We start from the raw sequence: 27,222 nt of genomic DNA, 5'->3' as shown, positions 1-27,222 counted from the left end.
GCAAAATATCCCCACCATCTGACCTGGTTCTCCACTGTAGCTTTTATGGAACACATTAGACATGAAATGCAATCCTCCATAACCCATAGGACATACCCATCAAGTTTCTCCATTACTAATAATGTAATGTCTTTTCTCCTACATGAACACTTCTAACTTCTCTTATAGACTCCTCAGGCTCTGCACAACAGTATGAATAACATATCTCAGCATACTTATTTGCTTTTTGGCTTGTCATAAAATGTGATGCTTTTAGTTGGCTTATGTTCTTGGATATGTATGTCTTATTGTGCCATCATGATTCTTTCCTTTCATATAGTTTGAGTAGATTAAATCTTCATGGCTGCTTCATCTGTCAACTAGAAGACTAGTACATATTTTGCTGAGGTGGAGGCCATAAACCATATGATCTTTAATTTTCTTAGAGGTTAACTTTCTGTTTTATTGAACTAAAATCTTCCCTTACTTCACCTTCCACTCCTACTATTGAACCGATTATCTTCTGCCTGCTTTTTAATCTTACTTGAAAAACAGCTTAACCAGCTTAACATTCCGAAAGTATCAGCTGGGTTAGATTTTTTCAGCTTTTCTCTGCTCCCTGGTTAATGAATGTTGCTAGTGGCTGAAAATCACCTGAAATAAATATTCTCAGCTTCAAAGCTTTTGAATTGCCTTTAGTGTTTCCTGTTGGATGGGAGAAGTCATCTTGCCAGCTGTGGTGTGTTGTGGATTACATCTAAGACACATGCCCAAAACACTTCTGGGGCACTTATGAGTACCTTGGTTTGAGCTGAACGTCATGTCTCTGAGTTTTAATAGATTAGTTCTCACAGGCTGTTCTTTTCTGAAGTCTTACTCAGTATCAGGTAGTAATTCAATACTTCCAGCTTAGACAGTAAACACTAGAAACTCTTAAAATTGGCATTGAGAACAGAGCAATCTTTGTATTTTCTCACTTGGCTTAGGTACTTGTCATTAGAAGACTGGAAGATCTGCTGTGTTACTGATCTAGCAGCCCACTGGGAAAGACCATATATGCACAGTACATGAACTTCGGTATCTTGGACTTCTTCCCCATTTTGGTTACCAGACTGAACCACGTGTAGAAGCTAAATCATTTCTCTTAACAAGGCAGGACACAGAAAATACTAGATTTGATGTTGGTCATAGAAAATGATGACTGTTAATCTTTGTTGCTATAGCAAAACCACATGTATACAGCAAAGCTCATAAACACTACTCTGCTAATTCTGATAGAAACTCTGCTGCTAACTCCTGTATTTATACTTCACAGTGTCTGTATTATCTAGCTTTTATTCCTCATTTAAGTCAATCCCATCCCATGCCAAGAATTGTCAGCAAAATTTGAACACCAGATGAAGATGGTACACCTCAAGAGGTATGGATGAAAATCAATGATACATTCCTGTAATTGTCCATGAAAGATCCAAACAGGAGGATTTCACTAAGCTGTATATTCAGCATTTTCCTCTCATGATGATATATCACTTCAACTTCACCTTTGGTCTCTCCTTGTTTGCAGCCCTGGCTGCTCTATAGCCTGGTTTAGCTCCTTGTTGTGAAAGCATTTTGAAATCGTAATGCCTTTGTTTTCTGTAAGACAAGATTTATAGGGAAGGTAATATCCTTTATTAGACCATTTGGTTCATTTGGAAAAAATGGACATTCTTGCGGGGTCAGAGTCCCTTCGTTAAACTTGTTTTCTGCCTGCTTGGTTTTTCCATTTCTGAGAGCTCTGCTTAGAGAAAGCAGGCCTGCTCATTTTGTCCTTTACAGTTGCTACATTTTCTTCCACTGTAATAGAGAGAACACATGTACTTGTGTTCTTTTGTGAAGACCTGTGTGCTTTTTTTTCCAAAATCCAAAATAAAAATAATAAAACTAATTTTAGGCCAAACATCTGTATTTTGGCCCTGGTATATGGAAACCTCACTGCCTCCAGGTTTTTGGAAAAAGTCCTGGACTGATATGATCAACTTCTTTTTTCTCAAAGGAAAAATAAAATCTGTTTTACCAGTTACATAAGAGGCAAAGAAAGACCCTGTGGAGAATAACGAGATATATGTATTGATTTTAAAATGAGAAAAAGAAACATTCCAAATATTTGCAAATTGTTTCTTCTTCTGCTTACCCCCCAAGTAATGGAAAAATAATCAATATGTTGAGCAAGGCACTGTAGGTTGTGAATATTTTCAAGGTCCAACGCAGTCCTGAATTCCAGCCCCATGCAACTTCTCAAATGTCTAGCAGGGTTTATGTAAGTTTTGACTGAGTTAAATACCAATATATTTTTGCTAAACAGCATGACCTATACATGGTGGGCAAAGAGTTCTTACACTCTTCTAGTAATCCTGTTCTGTGCTTTTCTCACTCTGTTTACTTCTCCCTCAAATGACCGTGACCTTCTGCCAGATTTTCTTGAAGGTTATGCTAATCTTTATTGGCAAGAGAAACAGTAGCTGGAGCAAAAAAGTGAAAGAGAATGCCACATGAGAATGAACAGCATGCAGAGCGTGAGAAGTTTCTGCAATAGCTGGAACTGGAGCAGCTTTGTCAGCATGCAGTCCCTGGAGCACTAAGTGGGGATGTACACACTGAAATATCCTAGAATAAAATCTTAATTTATTTTCTGGTACTCAAAAAATGCATTTGAGATAAATCATTTGCTAAGGCAAGTGAGTGCACCTCAGGTACTTTGTATGAAATTTTGTCCATTTGATGCAAACCTAAATCTCACTTTTTTTGTGTTTAAATCCAAATGAATGTATATATCTGGCTGTGTGAACAAATGGAGAAAGATCTCTGTATCTATGTCTCTCTTGCCTGAGAATTCTGTGTATAGTCTTTCACATATAAATGGCAAATGCGACTATGACCAGGGTCAAAATAGCTTTCCATAAAACTGATATCAAATAACCACAGCATAAAACACGGACAAATTAAGCTACCTCATATTAGATTCATGCTGATTGGTATATTTAACAAGATGGCAGTAGTCTTATGGAGCAGGGGGGAAGGGGTTAATGCCACTCTCTTTGTGGAGCTGGAATTTTTGCTGCTTTTGAGTAGATCCCCAGCATTGCAGTTTAAGCCACTTCAGGCTCTTGAACATTGCAACATCTGTAGCATGGTTCAGGGCCAAAATGCAAACAGTTATGTCACATCTACTTTACAAGATGGAACGTGGTTTAACCAAGTTGAGGGACAAGCATGCTGTAACGAGGCCCCACAATATGTTTGTTTTTGTAGAGCAGATGAGCCCTAAATTAGTACCAGATGTCAGTACTAGACCTGCTGTATAGGGAACACAGCAGGGAACTAGCAATTATGGTGGAGCCACTGTGAGGCCATATTCAAGGTTGCATTCTGTTTTACACTTACAGTGAGAACTCAGTCTTTCCCTATTATAGTAAAACACCATATTGCTCCTTCCAGTGTTGGTCCATGTATATATCTACTGTGGGATGACAAAGTGTCCTGTGTTCTCAAGCCAGGGTACTTTTTGCCTTTGGAGTGCCCAAGCAGTCTATATATGCCCTATTTCTATTTGTGCTCTGCACTGAGGTCATGAATAGTGGTGTAAGCTTCTTCCTTCTTGGTTTGCTTCAACTGCCTTTGGCTTCAGCTGTAGCTCTGCTCTCATCACAGGCTGCAATGTTTTTGGCCCTGTGATCTTTTTTCTGTCATTTTGCTTGTTAGTTTGTTCATTAGTTACTTAGCAATTTTCTTTGTTTTCCTGGACTTTTTTTGTTGCCAAGAACTTCCCTCTTGGCAAACAGGGAAAAGAGGAGATCTTCAGTTTGAGCTAAGCCATGTGGCTTCCAATAGCCTTTTAGATCTCTGCCTCAGAACAGTTTAGTCCTCTATCCCACATGGCTTTTTCATGACAAGATCTTCATGCTTCCACTTCCCACCACACGTGTTGAGGTCAAGTCTCAAGAAGGATCCTCAGTGTCAGGAAGACAATTCCTTGTTGTCAGAAAGAATCCCTTATTTTTGAGTTTCTACTACCTCCAAGTCCTTCGCTTGCTGAGCTAGAAAAGCCCTTGAGCATGGTTTCTTGATCTTAACTGAAAATCTGCAAGGAAAACTTCAGACACCAGCAGGACAATTCAGAGGGCAAGGACTCCATACTTGGAAGGTCTTTTTTCTCATTAATGTCTGAGTAGTTTTTCTTTGGTGCAATAGAGTGTGTGGCGGGGTTCAAGGAAGATAACCCAATCCAAAGCCTTCAAATAAATGTCTATGGTTTCTTCTTTGCTTTTTAACTTCTACAACTTAGTGGTCCCATGGGCTATGTCTATAGAAGTATATTGTAAAGGGCCATGGTTTAGGATTTGACTGTCACCTCTTACAATCCACAGTGTTTAGCTGATAGCACAGATCTTTGAACAGTTTGTTATGTGCCAACTAGTACTCTCCAAAATAGTATTCAGCTGTGGTTCAGGGGATAGTAAGGGTCATGTACTGTTTCTAGAAAATGGTATGCATAAGACTCCTTGTTTTGGGTAGGTATAGAGTGTAGCAATGGCGTCACAAGTTTTCTCTGGAAAACATGCCACTTGTTCTAAAGGCCAGAGAATAGTCCCTGTGGTGTTTTATTTGCTAGTGCAGCTGTAGCCATGTTGTTCCTGAAGAGATTCAGATGTATGTTTGCATCAATGGCTCAACCCAGATAAATGGCAGTGGGCTCCTGTGGTGATACACAATCATAAGGAACACTAGGAAGCCTTTGGTATTGAACCACTGAAATAAAAATTGTATCTTCTGAGAGCTGTTAATCCAACTGCATAGACCCTTTAGTCACCCCATGACTACACAGAGATCTATTGTCATTCAGACAGGCCTCCAAATTCTTTCACCCACTGGCAATTATTCCTCTGGTGACACATACTCATTTTACAGGATGAGAAAAAATAATTCTTTTGCCAGAATCAGATTTTATTCACTCTTTTTAACTTACGCAAAGAGATTATTTGACTGCTGTTCCTACATGCTGCGTAAGTCTTCATTAGCACTGCGACCTCCATCACTACCATTTGACTTCCTGTTTTCTGACTCCTCCTTGAACTCTTTGAGTGAGGAACAAATATTTCAATACACACAACAACATCACTAAAGCTGACTCCTTCTCAGTCCCTCAGAATTGCAAAGAGGTCCTTTTTACATTTGAGATTCTCAGAAGAACACTCGTATTCAGTTCCATGGCCTCAGGGTTCACTGTTAGGTGTGCCAACAGATCTTATTAGCCCTTGTCTTTTCCATAGGGAAGCAAACTCAGTGGTAGATTGTGCAGGTCAGCGTTCTCAGTGTGATCACAGCCTTACAATCTGTTACCCATCTTTTTGAGCTCTATTGAAACTGGACTGCAAGGATATCTAAAGGTAAGTGCAACCTAATAAACTACAGTGCTCTGAATCTAATATCTTCATCTCCTCTAGATGAGTCTGCTGTCTCTCCTGACACCCACCCTGTTTCCCCAAAAATATGACAGGGTCTTATATAATTTTTTGCTCCAAAACTTATTACTTTATATTTTTTATTTGTTAATCAACAACAATTTTATTTTCCAGAAGTAATTGTAGTTATGCTGCAGGAAGATAATACTAAAATGGAAACTGGCTGGAAGCTGGCTAACGTGACGTCTATCTACAAGAAGGGCCAGAAGGAGGATCCAGGGAACTACAGACCTGTCAGTCTGACCTCTGTGCCAGGCAAGGTCATGGAACAGATCATCTTGAATAAAATCACATGGCACAAACAGAAGAACCATGTGATGATACCCAGAACCATGTGATGAGACCCAGTCAACATGAGTTTATGAAAGGCAGGTCCTGTTTGACCAACCTGATCTCCTTCTATGACAAGGTGACCCCCCAAGTAGATAAAGGAAAGGCTGTGGATGTTGTGTACTTAGACTTTAGTAAGGCCTTTGACACTGTATCCCACAGCATTCTCCTGGAGAAGCTGGCAGCTCAGGGCCAGGATGGGTATACTCTGCGATGGATGAAGAACTGGCTGGATGGCCGGGCCCAAAGAGCTGTGGTGAATGGAGCCAAATCCAGTTGGCAGCCAGTCACAAGTGGTGTTTCCCAGGACTCAGTCACAACAAACCCAGGCAGTGCTACAGGCTTGAGGAAGAGTGGCTGGAAAGCTGCCTGGCAGAAAGGGATCTGGGGGTGTTGATCGACAGCTGGCTGAACATAAGCCAGCAGTGTGCCCAGGTGGCCAAAAAGGCCAACAGCATCCTGGCTTGTATCAGGAATAGTGCAGTCAGCAGGACTAGAGAAGTGATTGTGCCGCTGTACTCGCTGCTGGTGAGGCCCCACCTTGAATCCTGTGTTCAGTTTTGGGCCCCTCATCATAAGAAGGACATTGAGGTGCTGGAGAGAGTTCAGAGGGGGGCAACGAGGCTGATGAGGGGCCTGGAGCACAAATCTGATGAGGAGAGGCTGAGGGAGCTGGGGCTGTTTAGCCTGGAGTAAAGGAGGCTGAGGGGAGACCTTATTGCTGTCTACAGCTATCTGAAAGGAGGTTGTAGCATGGAGGGTGTTGCTCTCTTCTCTCAAGTAACAAGTGATAGGACAAGAGGAAAAGACCTCAAGTTGTATCAGCAGCAGTTTAGATTGGATATTAGGAAAAAAATTATCATAAAAAGGGTTGTCAGTCATTGGAACAGGCTGCCCAGGGAAGTAGTGGAGTCACCATCCCTGGAGGTGTTTAAAAGGTGTTTAGGCAAGGTTCTTAGGAACATGGTTTAGTGCTAGAGTTAGGTTATGGTTGGACTCAATGATCCTGAGGGTCTCTTCCACCTGAAATGATTCTATCAATCATTCTATGTTCTGCTCAACTTTTGTGCTTGATGCGATGTATAGCTACAAGAAGTGGAATCTATAAAAACCCTAGTAATGCATTGCTTTTATTGCTATTCCTTGTATCCCCGTGGATAAAAACCAGATTTTACCTGATTGGGCAAAAAAGCAGTAAAGGAGTTCATAACTCATGCAAAGAAAATACTGGTTAGTCAACACCATGGTGCTCATTATGTTTAGGTAGGAGACAATTCTAAATGCATACCAGCAGGCAAGTCACTTGTCCTGCTTGTGTGGACAAAATATTGATGAATTTTGAGGCAGCCCTGAACAAGCAAAGTTGACCATGCTATCAGGGAGACGCACCACTGCTTATGGAACAAAGCTATGTACTACTGGGAACTTTATGTTTCCATGTTTTTCTTTCCTGTTTTGCATTAAATACGTTACACAAGTAACTGTAACTGCCTTACAGTGTGTCATTTTTGCACATTAATCTAAGGGAGCTTTGGAAATAGGTACATTCTCAGAAGGGAAGCAGGTTCACCTTCGACATAAGAGAAGGTAATTTTAGGAACATTCAGTAGGCTTCTAGTAAATGAGGAATCTCCTTCAGATCTACTCTGAAAGTAAGATATTTCTCCCAATATTTGAAGCATCATGTTGTGGATCCACATTTTAATAAGAGTTCTTTTAGCATGCAAAGGACGTCGAGAAAACATTTGTTTCCTCCTGCAGGTAATCATACCTCACATGCCAGTGCCCAGCCTGCGCTAAAGGGGTTGTGCAAAGAACTTGTCAAATGCTGATTCCATGGAATATATTAATAGGTCATTAATCCTAGATTAATGAAAGGCTTTTTCAGAGAGAGAGGAAAACAGGCACAACATCATTTTGGTGAAATACATTGTGTGACTCACCATGGGCAAATACTTCCCAACCAAGGGATTAAAGAGTGGGATTTCTGATGCTTCTGCCAATTAAATGAGAGGAAAAATATTCTGAATATTGATCTCTTGGATGGTCCTCCAGTTGATAACCATGTTGATGAATGAGATTAGGGAATAAGGGAGATACAGCCTTGCATGATGCTTTCTCTTTGAAAATCCATGGTACAATTACAGTACACCGTAACATATTATAAAATTAGTCCTGGAGCTGTTAAAGGCTTAGAACTCACATAACACCCAACATCTCACTTAAATTTTGACTTTTCTGTGAGAAAGAGGAAACTCCCAAAATAGGTTGCTGTTAGTACCTCAGATGTTTTTTTGCTTTAGTTGCTGTAATCTTCTCCTGTCTGGCCCCACAGTTCCTCTGTTCTCTCCCTCACATCTGTCCTAAATGTTTCTGTTAAAGTCATATTCATTTCCTCCCACACATTAGCACTCCATTGCTTCCTGTCACTTGCCATGTCAAACTCAAGCTGTTCATCTTTACCTACAACGCCCTTATTGTGTGCCCCCACCTATATATCCAGTTTCATTTCCTTTGACTCCCCCTCCCACAATGCTTATCTGGAAATGACCTCAGTTTACAGGATTTGTGGCCCACAAAAGAAAAGACAGAATTGAAACTGCTTTTAATCAAAGCCCTGGTTTCCATAGCAAGTCATACCTGCCTAACTGAAAGTATGATTTTAGGCCAATATAATCAAACCAAGGTAGCTTTCTTTTGGAATATTCCTTTTATCGTTGTTTAAGCTTATGATACATACATTAGTTTGCCTTGACATGTGGAAGCTAAACTGATAATATGCCAATATGACCATTAGAGTTAGAAATAAAAGAGTTTTCTTTCTTTATACATTACTGAGATTTCAAAACAAAAAAGAAAAATCCTGTATTCCTGTTGAAGCAAAGCTCTCAGAGCATTCCTAGGAATGAAAAATGGAGCATGATAAGATGATCGATTTCTTGTGAATCAAACACAAGAAAGTCTTGATTCTGGGTGTTTCCTGAATTATCACATTTTGCCTACTTCCTAAGTATTTTATTGGTCTGGAATATGGAGGGAAGCTGCCTCTTCCTCTTTCTCTTGCTCAACTCTTCTTCCTAACTTCCTAGCATGTTTTTTCTTAGGTTGTTGTTATTTGGTTGCATTTGGTTTTGTGGGGGTTTTTTTGTTTGTTTGTTGTGTTGTTTTTTGTTTTGTTTTGTTTTGTTTTGTTGTTTTTTGTCTCTTTGCTCATTGCCTTACTCAGCATGGGATAGAAGACATGGGGATCTAGAGCAGCATTAAGACAAGACTTGTATAAAGAAGAGTTTTGCATGGTGCACTTTGCTAACTGCAACTGGGTACATTTTGCCCAGGGATCTGCTCCAGTGTAGCAATCTAATTACCCTATGTGCTATTGATGCATGCATCTGTGGAGAGGTACACCAAATCTTTCCTATGTCCTAATATGCAGTATGTTTTCTCCTGCCCACTGTTGATGTACCTCTGTATATCATTACTTCAGCATAACAATTAACTTCTAAAATCAATCAGACTTTCTCATTTCCCTATCACTTTTCCCACAGTAAAGTTAGATTACATGGGGATTAGGGTGAATGGTCTTTTTCTTCTGTCTACACTGAAACATAACTTTACATCCACCTACATGTACACAGGTATTACTCCAGCTGCTAGTAGCTCCATGATCAATTTATGTACCTATTCACATCACATAAATGTTTGTATGCAGATTTTATATTTAAGATCTGCTTATTCTTCTTATCAGCACGAAGAAATGCTTCTGAGAAGGTTATTCTTGTTTAGCAAACTTAGAGTCAAACAATGGCTGAGTAAATTTGACACAGTTTTTCTTAGAAAACTCATGAAAAACATGTCACATGGTGGGGTAAAAGTGTCCTGACTGCTGTCATGCTATTGATGCTTGCATAGAGGTAGCTGTAAGTGTACAGTTCTCTTGAAATAAAACAGATGGAGGGGTAAGCCAAGAACATACTGTATACTGCACGTGTGTGTGCATGTTTATGTGATGGTTAGGGTGGGTGTTTTTCTGAATTGCTTGCTTTCAGACTGAAGGTGAAAACAATTGGCCCTGTCTTTTATTAAAGACACAGTAGATCAAATTCACCCACAGTGTAAATGTGCTTTGGCTTCCTAGTTGTCTCCACCTGAGCTAGCAGTGAATGTTTTTCCAGCATGTTTATTCCAGTATCAGCAGAGATAAAGCAAGTCAAGGAAGAAGGGGTGGGGGCTACACTAGAGACCAAGGGCAGGGAGCTTTTCGTGCAGCCTCTCAAACACATTGATCGTAGTTTGGGATTTTTCAAAGCTGCACATGTTGAGTAATATCTGCCAATAAACACAGCTCAGTGGGTGAGAAATCTGTCTGCCTCTTGCTGAGGATTAGAAGAGAAAAGACACCAAATGAGCAGTTTCTTCACATGTGGGTCATGCCCCTCACTGGGGTACTTGCCCCTGACCTAATCCTGTTCCACTTTGTCTCCCTCACTCTCTCCTGTCTTCCTTCCCCCTTCTACTCCTCCACTGCTGCACTACTGGTGGTCTGGTGAATGCTGCACAGATGTTTTCCCCATGCTATTATAAGATTATTTTTCAAGTGGCTTCTTGGAACAGATGTTCCAGTGTGTGTACTCTCCTTCCCTTGGCTGAAAGTGCTCTGCACAAAGAGCAGATTGCATTGCTGCTTTCCTTTTGATCTAATGAGCGAAAGCGAGAAAAAAACCCCACACAAATGATGCTGGTTTTCGTTTCAGGCTGCTTGGCAATGCTGCACCTGGGTGTGTGTCTCCTGCTTCTTTTCTCCCCCATCACTAGTGCTGCTTGCAGATGTTTTTTTCTTTACCTTTCTTCCTCAGCCCATTTTTTCCCTCTGTGACCCAATACTTTACTCCCACTGCTTTTAAATTTTCTTTCATCTAACACTCCAGTATTCATGCTTCCAAAATCATTCTCTGACCCATTGCCAACACCTCATCTTCATCTTCTCCTTCCTTTGGCAACCACTAGACTGTTACGATGGATTAGTCACATGTGTTTGGGTACAAAGCCTGTCCCCTTTTTTGTCTTTTCTTTTGTCTTTGTCTTTTTCTCCTTCATTTCACCAGTGAATTCACCTTACTATTGTTGCTTCTACTTTTTCATTTTATTTATCCTGCTGGGTCAGGAACATTTTCAAGGGTCAGAGATCTTGCGATGTCAAGAGAGCATATTTTTCAAGTGCCACTTAATTTATAGATTTAACACAGGCATGACACAAGGAAGCTGTGAAATGCGTGCTATGTTTTAGGAACCTGTAACTAGGCTTAATCCGCCGAAACTCATCTTCTGGGATTAAAAAAATAGAGTTTTAAAAATCTTTAATTGATCACATCCAGTCTTTCAAATAGATGGTATGTCAGCCTCAACTCCATGTGTTGGCCTTGCTTAAAAATTCGGCTTACATTAATCCAGTCTTTAGGGAGAAAAATTGCAAATCTTTTGGGAGTGGGTTCCCAACCTACTATTAATCAGCTTCAGTTTATTCAGGATGATTTGTATTGGCAGAGACTTTGGTTTGGATATGTATTTAAAATAATCTGACCATTGTTATTCTTGTTTTGATACGGCCAGCACTGTATTTACCCATTATTTCTTTTTATAATGTCCTCTTATTGAGAAGTCCTGCAAAATTTATTGGGGAATGATAACCTCGCATAAGAATGTATAGGATTCTCTAACAGGAAAATTATTCTCTATTGCATTCGCAGTCTGTCCTAGGTTCCTCCAGAAATGTTAATACTCTTGGTTGATTTATAGACTTGCAAGAGAAATTTCTCTAGAATTCAACTGGGGTAAACTTATTAAGTATCATACCTTCCCAGGGAAGATTGAAACCACAATTATAACCTTGTGAACCCTCCCGTTCTTTAGCTTTCCTTGTAACATTGTTCCGCAGCATTGTACTGCAGTGTGTATCAAAAATCAATCAATAAATAAACCAACAGGAGGATACATGCTTTGGCAGCATTTCCCATCCACTAAGCTACTCCTGCTTGTGAGCTGATCTTGCAAGCACAGCTGTGGTTGTGATGTTCTGCTCTCAAACTAAGAATACCTGTAAATCTGACCTGTGGCTATAAATTCACCTACAATCCAAATAATCCATTGCAAGTAAATGGTGCTATTTGCATTCAGATTTGTGACCAGTCTACCACACATCTTCGTTCTCTGGAAAGTCAGAAAACTGTCCTTTCAGAACTATTGCTGACAGGCTACTTCTTGCTTGCCTTGCATTCTGCACTGAAGTATCAGAAAGCCATCTTAGTTGCCTTTGTATTGTCGATATCTAAAAGGGTAGTGGAAGGGAGAAGGTAAAGAAGAAAACGAACTGGTATAATGATGATTGTCAACAGGTTTATGAAAAATGATCACATGATATAAAGCACATGATAGCAGGAAACTGGATTCTCATGATACAGGAAATCCAGTCCTATTTCCTGACTTTTCTGTGAGGCTGGTGTAGTAAGTGACATTGTAAACATAGTCACATCCACTATGAACTCAAAGTTTGAAAAAAAAAATCTATTATGTCAGTCAAAGAATTCATTAAAAATAAGCTGAAAAACAACCACATGTTGGCTACACAGGTCATGTCTTCTGACCCAAGGCCAGACGCACGTGTCATTCTAGACAAACATTTTTTTGCCTAGCTAAAAACTCCATTGACAGAGATGCCATAAGCTTGTCAGCCTGCTCTAGTGTTCAACCATTCCTGTTGTCCATACAGTGTTCCAGGTTCTGAATGACATTTATGGCTGCTATTGCACAGGCATCTGCAGTAGGCTTTCTTAAAAAACTAACATGGTAATAGTAGGAATATCTAGACTATCTCTGTTGAACTTATTTAAGCCTCTGGTTTAGCTGTAACCTGTTGTCTTAGACCTAGAGGTAGCAGGCAGGGTTTGCTTTGGTGTTTGGGTTTTTTTGTTTGTTTGTTTGTTTTTTTAATTTAGATCACATAATAGAGAGGAAAGCTTAAGATGTTTTTTTTTTTTTTTCAATAAATTCTTATATAATTCTGTAAAGTAAAGTTGAGGGTTATTTTAGTTATTGCCTTACCTTTCAGCAGACCTAAAAATAAAACCTGCAGAATTATTATTTTTAAAGTATAAAAAAGTTAAGTGTCACTGACATAATTTCTAGCTGACAATGTTCTCTGCGAATATGGTATTTTAGCTGACTTTCTGTTTATCCTTCAAAAGAGTTTGGATCACTAAAGAGGGTCTTTAGGCAGAGCCTGCTGTCTAAATTGTACCTTTCCAGAAGATGGAATCACCGGTTGCTCTGATGGAGATGTGTCTCCACATCAAATAGCATCTTTGCTTCAGGGTCTGAGGAGGAGTTAATCTTAAAACACTCATGACATGAACTGATCTGTGCTGGACAGAAAAATGTGAAGAACCAAGATTCCACTTGCAGTGGACCTGTGCAGAGGTAAGCAGTCATGAACAGCAGGGATCAAAAGCTGCACAACCCCTGCAGAGCTGCTTGGAAATTTGCTCCCACTTTTAATGATAATTTAGACAAAGTAATACTCTAAACTGTAGTGATTGGCAGTTATCTGGATTTGAATGAGTTGTCAGCTGTCTTATGACTTTATTCTGCGTGTTCAGTTTGTTTTTAATACATGGATTGTCAAAGTTTTATAACATGCTTCCATGTACCTAACTTTGGGAGTCCTTTTCAGGCTAAATTGCATTTCCTTGCCTCCACATGTGATCACTTCAAAATTTCCTGTGAGAGCTAGGGCAAAAGAAATAATGAGAAGGTGGCTCTCCAAGTGCATTCAGCTAATAAATGGCAGGACAGAGAAATGGTAGCTCTTGGCTGCAAAAATGAATAGTATTGATCCCAAATGATTGAAATGGAACACTTCAAGAAAGCTTATACAGGGGTGAAATCCTCCATCTTCTACCACCTTAATATTTAGCAATCTAGAACAGCAACAAAGCAAAAAAGTTTAGAAAACAGTATTAATAACAAAAGACTGCATTCAGTAACTTGAACTAACTCTGTGTATTGGTTAATAGTCAAACTTCATCGGAGCACTTTGAAAGAAGATTGCAAACTTTGTCTCCTTTCATCTGCGAAGGGAGAAGAGACAAACACTTACAGTAAAGGGAAAAGGAAGTTTCGGCATGACTTGGTGTTTTGTACTCCAGTCCATAAACTGCACTGAATAGTCTGCCATGGGAGATTCACACTTGTAATACTTTCGATAACTTTGCATCAGGGCCTTTGTCTCATGGCCTCTGCCACAGATACATCTGAAAATATACAGGCATCTTGGATCCCCAGTCCCACAATTTACAGGCTGTGAATGAGGTGGAGTTCCAAGGACTTAAATTCATCTTTCATGGTGACAGGTTTGTGCTCTTGGACTGAGATCTCTGTACTATGTCTTCTGAGGCATTACAAATACTTCTTTTCCTCTGATCAGCATTCTGACAGGTATGATATTCAGAATATGATGTTCCTGGAAGGTTAAAGAAAGGATATTTGTTGTTACCATCCACTATATTTTCTGTTTTGTCCTTTTCTTCTGCAATTGCCCTTTTAGTCTGTGTGCACAATTTATAACACCTACACCTTGCCAGGGTTTAGAGCGTCCATAGGGCTATTGCTTTAACAGAGACCTAAAAGACTAACTCACGCTAGGTCTGATTTAACATCCCTGTCTATCCTTTGTGTTTCCAACCCTATCTATCCACAGCTTCCTGACCCTCCCTAGACAATCTTTTCCTGCACTGTGGAATGGGCTTGTTTGTTCTTACTTCACATTGCTTAGAAGTAGGGCTGTTAATTTTGGGTTGTAATTGCAACTAAATATTAAATAGAAACAAATAAAGAAGCCCCCACACAAACAACAAACAAACAAACAAATTGCAATGATAAACCAATATAAGTACTATGTTCCAGAAAATTTTTCCATGCCAGCAGGGTCTGGACACTCCCTTTCCTTCATAAATCATGCTGGACATTAATATCCTCTCTGTTTCCCATGTGCCTCTGGATACCACATTTTTGTCACGCTCATCTCCAGACATTCCTCCTATCCCCATTCTTTTCCTTACTCCTGCATAACTCTGGACATGCCTTTCCCTTTTCCAAGCAAGCTAATTTGATACCAGTTGTGATGCTAAACTTCCTGGAACCGTAATGCCCCTGGAGGTCTGAGGGTGCAATCTAAAACTACCTTGTAGGAATGATATGGCTAAAAACCATCATGAGGTGTACAGGGAAGTATTCTGTGGGCAGGGATAAGGCACATCTAATCTACAGAATGTTCTTGTGTCATTAGTATCTTACATGTTGTCCTACATGGTCAATTATAAATAGATCTGCAGTCACCAGATGGGAAATGTTTTTAATCACAAACCTTACTCTCTCAGCTTCATTGTCGCTTCTTCCTGGACAAACATGCAACAACTGATTAATGTTAAACCAAATGCTGTTTATTTAACCGACAAATGGAAAACACATTATTGGTTAACAACTCTGCTTGGAAACAGTGTTTTAGAGGTGATCATGTAATAAAATGGGAGAAAACCCAAGTGGCAACATGGAGCACTAAGGCTGAGGCTGGTAACAACTGCAGTCAGTCAGCTAGGCAAAGCTGTCAGAACTTACAAGGAGATGAGAACAGGGCTGTTTGATTTCAAAGTCAGGTTTAAAGCATTATTCTTTTATTGCACAATTGAATTTAACTCCTAGCTAACAAGTAGAATTAGCATTTGAATTTGCAAAGTCCATCTGTTCAGAGTCATCTCACAGGGTCTTTTCCTCCTGGCTAAGAAGTCTTACAAAGTAGGCTTTTTTTGTGCCACTGCAGTGCAGCTGATTTCAGAGAAGGCTTAAATGACATTGCAGAAGTCTTTCTTTCCAAGGGACAGCCAAAACTTCCTTGGCTCACCTGCCAGTTCTGTTCTGACTCTTGCATGTCACACATCTGTCTGCTCCCACCACACTGTTGGATGACTACTGAGTTTATGGGAATATTTGTGACCGCTCTTAATTGAGAAGAAGGATACCACTCCAGAAGTCAGCAGCAGGCAAATATCAGCTGCCTAAAAGAGATGAGTGCTCTCTTTTATAAAAACGCATTCTGGTTTCTGGCACTTCCTAGATGGCTGAACTAAAGTGCTGGAGAATGTGAGGGTGGGACATTGTGACTCAGCTGTTTGCTCTATAGCATTCATTAATATCTTGTATATTTGCCTACAAGGACAGTTATAAATAGTTTTGTAGTGATCAGATGTGAAACAGTAAGCACAATCCTTACTCAGCACCACTGGGGAATAAGCTTCCCATCATCCCTCCCGCACTTACTTTCTCTGATACCCGTGTTGTTCCCTGACCACTTTTACTACTGGGATAGCAGCCCTAGCCTGGGTGCTGGTGGTGAGGGACTTCTCACTTAATGCAATGAGCAGGAGGGCAAAGGACCATGAAAAAAACAAGGAACCCAACTCTACCCCCACCTCCATGTGCCAGCTAGATCAAATGTCTATAGGTCTGACTCAGAGTCCTCTGAAGTCCATGCAAATATTTGTGCTGATTTCAGTGGCTTTGGCTCAGCACCTGTGTACACAAATGAAAGTAAGTTTGTTTTTTTTTTTTTCCCAAAAAGGGACAAAGTCGTGTTTTCCTTTCATAGAGAGAAGGGGAAAACAAATACTATCTTCTCTGCTCTACACCTGGGACAATCCATCTAGATATTGTGCATCCTGATCAGTTGTTAGAATTCTAGCTGATCCCTAGAAAGTCTTCCTCATGCATAATCCTCCATTCTTGTTGCAAGACAAAGGAACAATGCATAAAGCTTTCTGCCTTGCAGTTTTGAATGTTAAAGAGGTAATTTAAGACCAGAAACACTTTATGAAATCTGTCCATTCCAAGAGAAGGAAAATGTAAGCCTTTATTACCCATGGCAACTGTGAGTGGCAGAACACCTTAATTCTTTAAAAGTACATTACACTTGTGCTACCCTGCAATTTCTGTTTGTTTATTTGTTTTTCTTCAAAGCCTTTGTACCTGAAAGTTGAGTGGTTTAAATGATTTTTTTTTTTTTCTGGGAAGCATATAAACAGGGAACTCACAAGCAAACAAACACAAAGGCTACAGTCCAGGTAAGTTTACTGTTTTACAAGTTATGTGAGCTCATGTTCCTGCATCTCTCTGTATGTGTGCATCCTCCTCTGACGTGATGTATGTAGATTATTTTCGAGTTATGCCTCTTGCATGTTCTAGGCATCAGTGTCAGTGCAAAAAAAGTGTAATAAAGTCAAGCCCCAGAGACTTGCATTATTAAAAAAAAAAAAAAGAAAATACTTTAGAGCTCATGATTTGTCAGTTTAATTGAGTGCTGTTGAGGTGATGGCCCGTGTTTAATCCAGCTTCTTCACTTTAATTCTGTGGTTTCAAAGTCTATCTCAAAGGTTAATCAAATCCCTTGTTATAAAACTCTGCTTTGAAACTTGGACCATCAAAACTTTCTTTTACATGCTTTCAAGGTCATAATGAAATAGAAATTGAAATTATTATGGCAGTAATTCTGCGGGACTAAAAACTATTTCATGTTGTTGTTTTTTCTGCTAGAGGGAAAAGATGGCTTCCATTTTTCTTTTGAAATGCAAAGGAGTCAAGTTATTCTATTTCTGGAGTATGTTTCCATTGATCCCTTATGACTTGTCTCTAGAAGACAACTCTGGATAGAACAGTTCTAAATAAAAAACTTGTAGTTTGTGAGAAAACATATGGTAATAGAGTTTTGAGAACTCCTGCTATGTTTTCATAATTGACAGCATTTTGATGAAGGATAACGTTCTGTGTTCTGGTCAGTAACACAACATTTTCCAACTCTTTGTGGAATGACAGTCTTGTCTGGGACAGTCATTCTAAGTGGTTACCTGCCTGGGAGAGCAATTAGTAAGAATTACTAGAACAAGTAGGCAAAGGTCTTTGCCTCTCCCCTTAACAAGAAGGAATAGGAAGATCACAACATGCTAGCATATCTCCCTGTGTTCCCATTCTCTGCCTTCTCTTCTCTGAGCAAGAAAATGCCTCTTTTTTTTTTTTTTTTTGCTTCACTGCTTAACTAGTCTTTCTGAAAACATCTGAAGTTGCTTTTCAACAGGCATAAGAGGAAGAAAAAATCCAGAGAGAATTTCTTCCTAAGCTCTTGTGGCAGTGGTGAAGAATTGCAGGAAGTGATGAAGGTGGGCAGGTTTGTGTGCAAATCAGAAGAAATTAGGGAGATGGGACTGTCCAGCAATGACAGATATGGAGGTCAGAGACCTGTGGAGAGTCAAAGAACGCAGAAATTTAGTGAAGCATGTGGGATAGAGAACAGCATTGCTTTGGAAGCCTGGAGCGTAAGTTAATCAAAGACAGAAGAACAAGTGAATGTGAGGGATGAGATTTCTTTACCCAAGGGCCAAAACCGTGTTTAACCACAGGAGAAACACAAAGGGTCATTGGCTAAATTTTGAATGAATACTTTGAGGAAGTGAACACATGAAGTTGTGAGATATGCCCTTAATCAAAGCAGAAACTGATGCCACATGATTTCTGCCAGGTTTCTGGAACAGTCAGGGTAGAAATTGCTGGCAGATGTCCTTGCTCTTACGCTCTCTACAGACAACTCTTTACAATTTCTAGACCTTTGTGAACCACCTGCAAGGCCATCTTGGGGACTGGCTAGAATCTCTGATAGGAACTAAGGGTGAGGGTAGAAGTCCCTGCTGAGCAGAGGAAAGAAGCCTAGACAAAGGACTGAAAGACCATGTTGGAATTAATTGTTGGGGGTTTTTAATTATTTATTTATTTTGCATGTTAAAGCACAAGTATGGATTAGAGTTGGAAAGGCTTGTCTTTGTTTTCTTTGTTTCTTCAAGGACAGTTAGCTGAGGACGCAGCAAGCCTAATTTTTTATCTCCTTCCTAGTTCTAGAGAATTCTCAGATACACCCGGAAAAACAATTTCCCTGTATTAAGTGCCTAGTATAATTTTCCCCTTTGTCAACTAGGACTCTGTATTCCTGGTGTTGGTAAACTCTGCTGCTTCAGGCCCAAATCTTTTGGTTGCCTCGAAGGAAAGGCTGGTTGAAACCCAGACGTATGTCAGGGAGGTTGCAGAGAGCACAATAGATAGCAATGACTCCAGGGTCTCAAAGGTATCATGTAGTTGGCACATTACACATAAGTATGAAGAGAGAGTTCATTTTGGCTGATGTTGACTAGCTACCACACGTGTAGTAAAGCCACATGGTGGAAGTAAAGAAGGCAGAGTGAAGAGGTATAAGGGCAGGTTTTCCTGCCACAAAGACTGACAAGCAAAGAAGCCCATTGATTTTGGTGCCATCTCTGTAGGACTATGTGAAAGCAGCAGCATGTACTTGTGATCTGGTAGAAGACCAGCCTAATCACAGCCGTGTAGACCTCATTCCTGGACTGCATTTTGGTTAGAGGGGGAACCAAGTGTCAGGTTTTGCTTGTTGTCATAAATTATGAAGGAAGGGTTCAAGAAAAGTCTTTCTTTGGATCCTGTCAACGTAAGTTTTGTGTGTTGCCCTTAGGGCTTTCAGACGTATCTAACTTCCTCACAGAGTGTAAACATGAGTCTTGATGGCCTCATTCACTGGAGACAGTTTGTATTTGATTAAAACATCTCGATGGTTCTGAACTGAGTCACGCTTTTGATATAGGGCAGAATCAGAGGTTTCAGAGTTGACAAGGTGCAAATATAGCAGAACAAAAAGACACTGTCAGTTGTGTAGCAAAGGTATGAGACTATCCCTAAGACTACTTGGCAGTGAAAACATGGACTAAACTTGGCTTCATTGATTAAACCTGCACTAAAGGCCTGCACTGTGTGAACGGATGGACAATACAGCCAAATACCATAACAAGAGCAGTGCTTGGGAACACTGTTTTAGCACTGTGGATGTGACCAAAGAGTAATTCACAGTGACTACCAGAATCCCAGCACATTCTAAAGGAGTGACTTTAGAGAGAGGAACAGTATATTACTGTGAAAAAACACCTGTATGGCCTTATCCAACTGCCTTAGCTCACAATTTATGCATATAAGAAACAAAACTAGGAGATGTTAGAATTAATTTAAAAATGTCTAGTATATGAAAAAAAAATACTGTAAGGATTATGGGAAATAAAAGTGAAATATAACTTTATCTGACTATGAAATTACACAAGAGAAGGAAGGTGACACTAGTAATCCACTGTGTTCAGTGTACTGTTAATAATGGACAGTTACAGAGACTTCTGGGAAAATTTAAGAAGCATGGCTGTAAGTCTGGTTCAAGAGGAACATTGAAGATTGGTTAAATGTCACAGAGACCTAATCTGTCTGGGGTGTCTGGGGATAAATCAGAGCTGGACTGTGCACAGGTCCATCAGCCTGGCAGACAAATAGAGATGGCCATGTTGTCATAGCCATGTCTTGGCCGTGAACACCCACAGGACCAAAATGTCAGTCTGGACCCCCTCTCACAAGTGACTGGAAAGGCTTGAAGTTATGGTTACTTCTCACCTCCCTGCCACCAGGGTCGCCTGAATATACTTGCAAAATTATATTGTGCCCCAGTAAGTCTATAGCAACCTTCTGCCTTCCTGGTGACACTTCAATACCAGGTCCTTCCTACAAGTCCAGTCTTACAGTAGAGTTCGGACACGCTCATCCTTGCAGGCTCTTTCTGATTTAATAGTAGAAAAATTAAAATGAGGAATAGTTTGCAAGGCCAACTACAATTTCACATGCCCAAAGTGGGTAAGTAAAAGCCAAATAAATACCTGGAGGGGGTGTTTATTTCCAGGGCTTGCAGGGAGTGGGGGGAAAATAATTGTGGCAGCCGCCTCAGACAAGGAAGATACAGACAATCAAGGCATGATTCTTTTAAGGATCAGAAACTATTACTTTGCAGCGGTCATAGTAAATCACTCCTTCCACCAATGAATATAGTGACATTAAGGGTCATAAAATTAATCTAAGAATTAGGAGACTATCTCAAAATGAGGCTCCAATAATGAGCCAGATGAACCAAACCAGATCAAAGTCTTAAGACTGTGAAAAAAAAAATTAGAAGGGAGAACTGAGCTGAAAGGTCAGCATTTAAAAGCATAGATTCCAGAAGGAGACCTGTGATGAAAATTGAACTGAGGAAATGTTTCACACTTCAAGAATGTAGAAGAACACATCCTAATAGGATAGGTTTGAGTCTTTTGTAGGAGATTATTGTTTAGAATTATCTTTTCTCACCTCCCTAAAGATCCTGTGTTTGAGTGAATTATTCCTGTCAGTTATTGGGAATCTAAGATTTGGAAGTTCTTTGCTAAAGACATATTTGGGCACAGTATTTGCTACCTTGCTATCTTAGTTTCATTTTTTATTTGCCTGCCTGTAATTGTGGTGTATAAATTTCATAAACAAAATAAAAAATCAATGCAAACATACTTAGATGACATGGAGCTAGTGAACATGCATGCTAAATGATGCTTTTATGTAAGCAAAACTGTATTTTAAAAAAACCTTGACGTAACAGTTAAAATGAAAACAAAAATAATACATCTGTAATCGCAGTATTTTTCATGTTGAAAACTTAAAACATTTTACACATTGGATAGAGAGGTAGGAAAATACAGTCTTGATTTCACACTGCAATATCTGTGAGTGGTTTTACTTATGTGAGTAACTATATTTCAATGTGTAAGACTCTAGTTCTAAAACCACTGCAGTATTCAACTTGGAACACTTTTTTAGGATGGGCATCAACCTAAATTATTTGCATATTTGGGGTAACATTTCAAAAAATGTGGTACAAAAGCTAAAGATACTCACATATGTAATAGTTTCAGTTTAACTGCTCAGATCTGGACAGATATTTACAAGTCTAAGAATTCGCAGAAGAGGGTTATTAGATTTGGATCTTATTTCAGATTCTGATCCATTTTATTACTTTGTCTGTTCAGAACCAAAAGCATATTTCAGCTCTTAGGCCCTAATCTTTCAAATACTTAATGCATGTTTAATTTCACTATATCTGAAAAAGCTTTAAGGTATGTTGATATTAGCAGGATAAGGTTCTCTGGGCAAGGGTGAAAACCTGACTTTCTTATTGAATTCCCATTGGCATCAGCAGAGTCAGGATTTGCACTTGTATCCATGATATATGAGCTTTCATAAACTGTGAGTAATACGTGTATGCTTTTAAGTTTTCTTTTGGGACTTCCAGACCACATTCCTATAATCCTGTATTTTGATTCAGACCTTGCTTTCTGGCATATTTCTGCTGTAAAACTGAGATGCAAGAAGTTTATAGAAAGTAATAGCTATCTCATTTGTTGTCTGAATGATCATAACAATGGGTCAGTAATCAGAGGAAGAGTACTGCATGCTTCTTGTTGTGTAAAGCGGATACATCTGTGAATAACATTTTAGTTGGCACATCCTTAACAGACACCCAGATTGCTAATATCCACAGCTGATTGCAATGTTAGCTCTGAATAAAGAAAATGAAGACTTTCTACGTCAAGGCATGCTGGGATGATGGAGCTTCTAGAAGGCTTTTAGGAGGATTGTCACAATTAAATTTGTGTTTTGTCTGTAACCTCAGTAACAAAGAAGTTATATCTTTAACACGTCTTGAAATGTAGAATCATAGAATAATTCAAGCTGGAAGGGGCTCCCTGCTCAAAGTAGGGCCAGCCCTGAGATCAGACCAGATTGCTTACAGCTTTATCCAATCTGGCCTTGAAAACCTTCAACTTCCCTAGATCATCTGGTCCATTGGTTGACTGTCCTAATACAGACAGTTCCTGCTGAGCAAGGTTCATGTGCTTTCTTGGGGCATTTAGGTTAGGTTATGGTTGGACTCAGTGATCCTGAGGGTCTCTTCCAACTGAAGTGATTCTGTAGTTCTATGCAGAGAGTAAGGAAAATGGCTTTCTCAGACAAAGGTTTCAAACATCAGGGTGAGAAGCTCCTTGGGACAGCACAAAGGAAAGAGAGGTGAGTCTCAATCTGTTTCTATGTCTCCTGTTTCCAAGGATGGTGGGAACTTGGGTGTGGAGCAGCTGTAGAGTGCAACAGATGTGATTATTTTCTGTTGTGCTATGTCTACTTTCTTCAAAGTGACACCAGCAGTGCCTGGAGAGTCACTTGCAAAATAGTGCAATTAAATTATCAAACCATTAACAGGAAGGTTAGTGGCTATTCCGTATTAAAACTGAAAAACTATTCTTATGCAGCAAAGATAATTGCAGCCTTAATGGCAAAAATCACACTACTATAGTGAAGTTAAATGGACGTCAGTTGGCTTTTAAAACAGTGGAAAAGAAAGCTGACTGCCACTTTGATGGCCGGAAGGTGCTTAACAGACCTACTGAATGGGATGTAAATAGTCTTAAAAATCTGTGAGTAATTTAATGGTGAGAAATGTACTAAGGATGTAAGACAAAACCAGTACAGATCTTAGTTTTCTGCCAAAATATACATGCAGTGCAAATAATAATTTCAATGCCTTGTGGAATAAAATTAAAAGGGTTAGAAAAATTTGAAGGTACTGAGTGAATTCAGGTGCCAGCTGACTGAAATCATGGTATGGCCACCATATACATATATGCAAGGAGGCAAAGTTATTATAACAAGTTATTTCTTAGCCCATGAGAGAACCAATAAGGCCAAACCTAGATTTTTTTATTTTTTTATTTATCTTTTTTTCCTTCAGCCTATGATCTTGACATCTTGAGTTAGAATCTTCTCCTTGGGCAAATAAGTTGAAGTGCTTTCACTGCAGGATTCCACTGACACATAAGATGTACCAAAATCTCTTTGACTGGAAATATTGATTGATGATGTGCTTATTTGGGACAGAAATTATTATGTGTTATGAAAATCTGTGTGATGTATGCCAAGCAAAAAAAGCCTTAAATTGAGTGAGAACTAATATCCAATTGGGACGAGTAAGACTGGTTATTTAGGAAACCTACTGTAATCTGTGCATCGTGACAAAGGAATTTGACTGAATGTAAGTAAGGTAACTAGACAAATGGAAAGACTTCAAAAGAGAAAGACCACCCAGAGATTCACAGATTCATTACTATTTCTAAGCAAACCTATTCCCTGGTTTACCATAAATATTCCACTGAGCATATTGCTAGAGGACAATAGCAAATGCTGTTATGACTGCAAGGGGAAAGACTTGGGGAACTGCCTCAGAGGAGGTGAAATCCATTTTTCTCAGTTTAACAAAGAGTCCAAGTTGATCAAGTTTATGTGCCCTTCTGAAAGAAAACAATCAGAGGGCATATCATTTCAAAACACAGATTTAACTGCAATAGAATTATATGCAGATTGGGAAATCCAGATGGATTGGATGGATTTATGAGTGGTTTCATGAATATGTTTGTAAATCACTTGAGGTAAAAACAGACCATATAACACAGGAACCTATATGATAGAAACTACTTTACAGATAGCCCTTTTAGCCTCAGAAAATGTCCATGAAATTGAAAAAAACCCTTCAATGTGAAATCCTGGCTTGAAAAGGGCATGATTAGAATATCCATGATTAGGAGAGGAAACGTGAAGTGGTCTATGAGGGCTCTTTTCAGGGAGATTCTTGCATAAACATAGATTTTTGCAAAGGTGTTGAAAGTGTGATGGAACATGCTGAGATCAGGAGGGTGTCACTAGGTAGTGTCAACATGTGCCTGTGCTGACTGTTGGAGAGGTGCTAATGGAATTTTAAATAATCTTTTCTGCTCCTTAGGTTTCATAAGGTGTAGCTTTCTTTACTTCAAGGACCTGACTACATTATCAGGATTTCAGCATTAACATGTTTCTAAGGAACAGAATACTGGAAAACAAGCAAGAAGTTGAAACAATAGGAAGATCTTCCTCATTTCTGTCAATTTGTTTCATAATTTGTATGGATTATTTTATTTTTAATGGAAAGAGGTCTTGTTTAAATTTTAATTGCTGTATGCTACATTTCGTAAAGCAACTGTTTATACATCTGTAGTGAACCCCTCTTCCCTCTCATACGGGATTCCAGATGAATTTATAACTGATCGTGTTCAGCAGTCTATAAATTTCTGCTTTTTTCAGTCAACCTCTTCTGATTATTTGCATGGGTTAGCAGAAATAGTTAGGTTATGAGAATATATTCTTGAGAGTTTAACAAATCTATTCACATGGAGCACTACTGCAAAACATATCATACGTCTCGATGTACAAAGATCATGTTATAGACTTGAGGGCAGAAAACAAAAGTTTCAGTGCCAGAATGTAATGGGTTTCTTGAACCAAAAGTGGTTAACCATGGTTACCCAAAAGAACTATACATCAATAATGACGAATAGGGCAGAAAACTTACTCCAAGAATGCACAATAGTTACCATGAGTGTGTCTAATATTTCAAGCAAATCAATGGGACTTCTGCTAAGGGAATAAGTTGATGATCTTAACAATGCCCTTTTTTTATAAGCACTCATAATGGTGAATCCTCTCAGAAGAGAGCATCAGGAGTAGCTGGCTTTCTGTTTCTTGAGAACAAATGTAAAGAAGCTCATGCAGCCATTAGAAAAGGAAAGTCACAGGAAGAAAAAGTATGAATTCCAGCAGTGCTTCCTCTTTCAGAGTTGGTTAGAAAGCCCCATGAGCTTCAGAGGGCAGAGTGACCCTGTGATGGTAAACCATGAAGGTTCAGAGGTGATTATTTTTAATAGAGATCCAAAATTCTGCTTCTGGGTATGGGGAATTCTGAGAGTTTATCCTCTCTCGTCTTCTATAGATATTAATTTGTGCTTTACTAATTGTTTGAATTCATGTATCATAGTTGTTGGTTTTGGTTAAAATATTTGCTTTTCTTATCAAATTTTCCAAGATTAAAAAATACCTGGAGGGCAAGGGGACATAATTTAGAATCATAGAACCATAGAATCATTTCAGCTGGAAAAGACCCTGAGAATTGAGTTCAACCATAACCTAACTCTAGCACTTAACTATGTCCCTAAGAACATTGTCTAAACACCTTTTAAACACCTCTATGGATGGTGACTCCACCACTTTCCCTGGCAGCCTGTTCCAATGCCTGACAACCCTTTCCATGAAGAATATTTTTCCTAATACTCAATCTAAACCTCCCCTGGTGCAACTTGGGGCCACTTCCTCTTGTCCTATCACTTGTTACTTGAGAGAAGAGATCAACACCCTCCATGCTACAACCTCCTTTCAGATAGTTGTAGACAGCAATAAGGTCTCCTCTCAGCCTCCTTTTCTCCAGGCTAAACAGCCCCAGCTCCCTCAACCTCTTCTCATCAGACTTGTGCTCCAGGCCCCTCATCAGCCTTGTCGCCCCCCTCTGAACTCTCTCCAGCACCTCAATGTCCTTCTTATGATGAGGGGCCCAAAACTGAACACAGGATTCAAGGTGGGGCTTCACCAACACCAAGTACAGTGGCACAATCACTTCTCTAGTCCTGCTGACTGCACTATTCCTGATACAAGCCAGGATGCTGTTGGCCTTTTTTTGCCACCTGGGCACACTGCTGGCTCATGTTCAGCTGGCTGTCAATCAACACCCCCAGATCCCTTTCTGCTACTAAATCCAGTGGTTGGGTCTCTTGTGACCCAACTCATATCCTATGGTTAATGCCAGGAAATACCAACACTCCTTTGTGTTACATTACAATATTGTTTTCCATTAAATGAAACAATCTTTCAGCAGCTTCTCAAGTAAGTCATATAACCAGTAGTTTTTTGTTTTGCGGTAAGGGCTGAGATGCTCAGTTTGCATTTCAGAATCATCACCCAGTTTCTCAGCCACAGGAGTAGGGCTCTTTTAAAAGGTAATCTATTGTTGCCCCAATGTTACTGGTGCCCACTGGCGGAAGAGTACTGGTGTCATGTAACCAGAAGTATTCATGTGAATGAACTCTAAGTTGCTAGTAGTTCCTCTGGCACATCACATGACTTTTCATTGAAGCAATGTACGTATTTGGAAAAAAAGCAACGAGTTTTAGCCTTTCAGTGTGTTCTGCCTGTGCCACTTCTCAGATTCAAATAACTGCCTGCAAATATTTTCAAATATTTTTCAAGATATATTAGGACATAATTATGTTCATATCACATATTTCTACGTTATTGATTGGTGTTTTTAATATTATGAGACAACTGCAGTCTTTTCCAATAAACTTGTTTTTTAAAGTGTGTTTATGCGTTCTGTTGCAGAACGCTGAGCTTTCAGTTCTTTTGTATGTGTACACATTCATCCTTGCTGAAAGCCTTTCATGTTAAATAAAGATAAGTCTGACGTTCTACTAAAGAACAGTAGTAATTATATTCCTAGAATATAAGA

The sequence above is a fragment of the Patagioenas fasciata genome, chromosome 1, assembly GCF_037038585.1.
Source record: "Patagioenas fasciata isolate bPatFas1 chromosome 1, bPatFas1.hap1, whole genome shotgun sequence".
In the NCBI taxonomy this organism is placed as follows: Eukaryota; Metazoa; Chordata; class Aves; order Columbiformes; family Columbidae; genus Patagioenas; species Patagioenas fasciata.
This window is presented reverse-complemented; position numbering follows the sequence as displayed.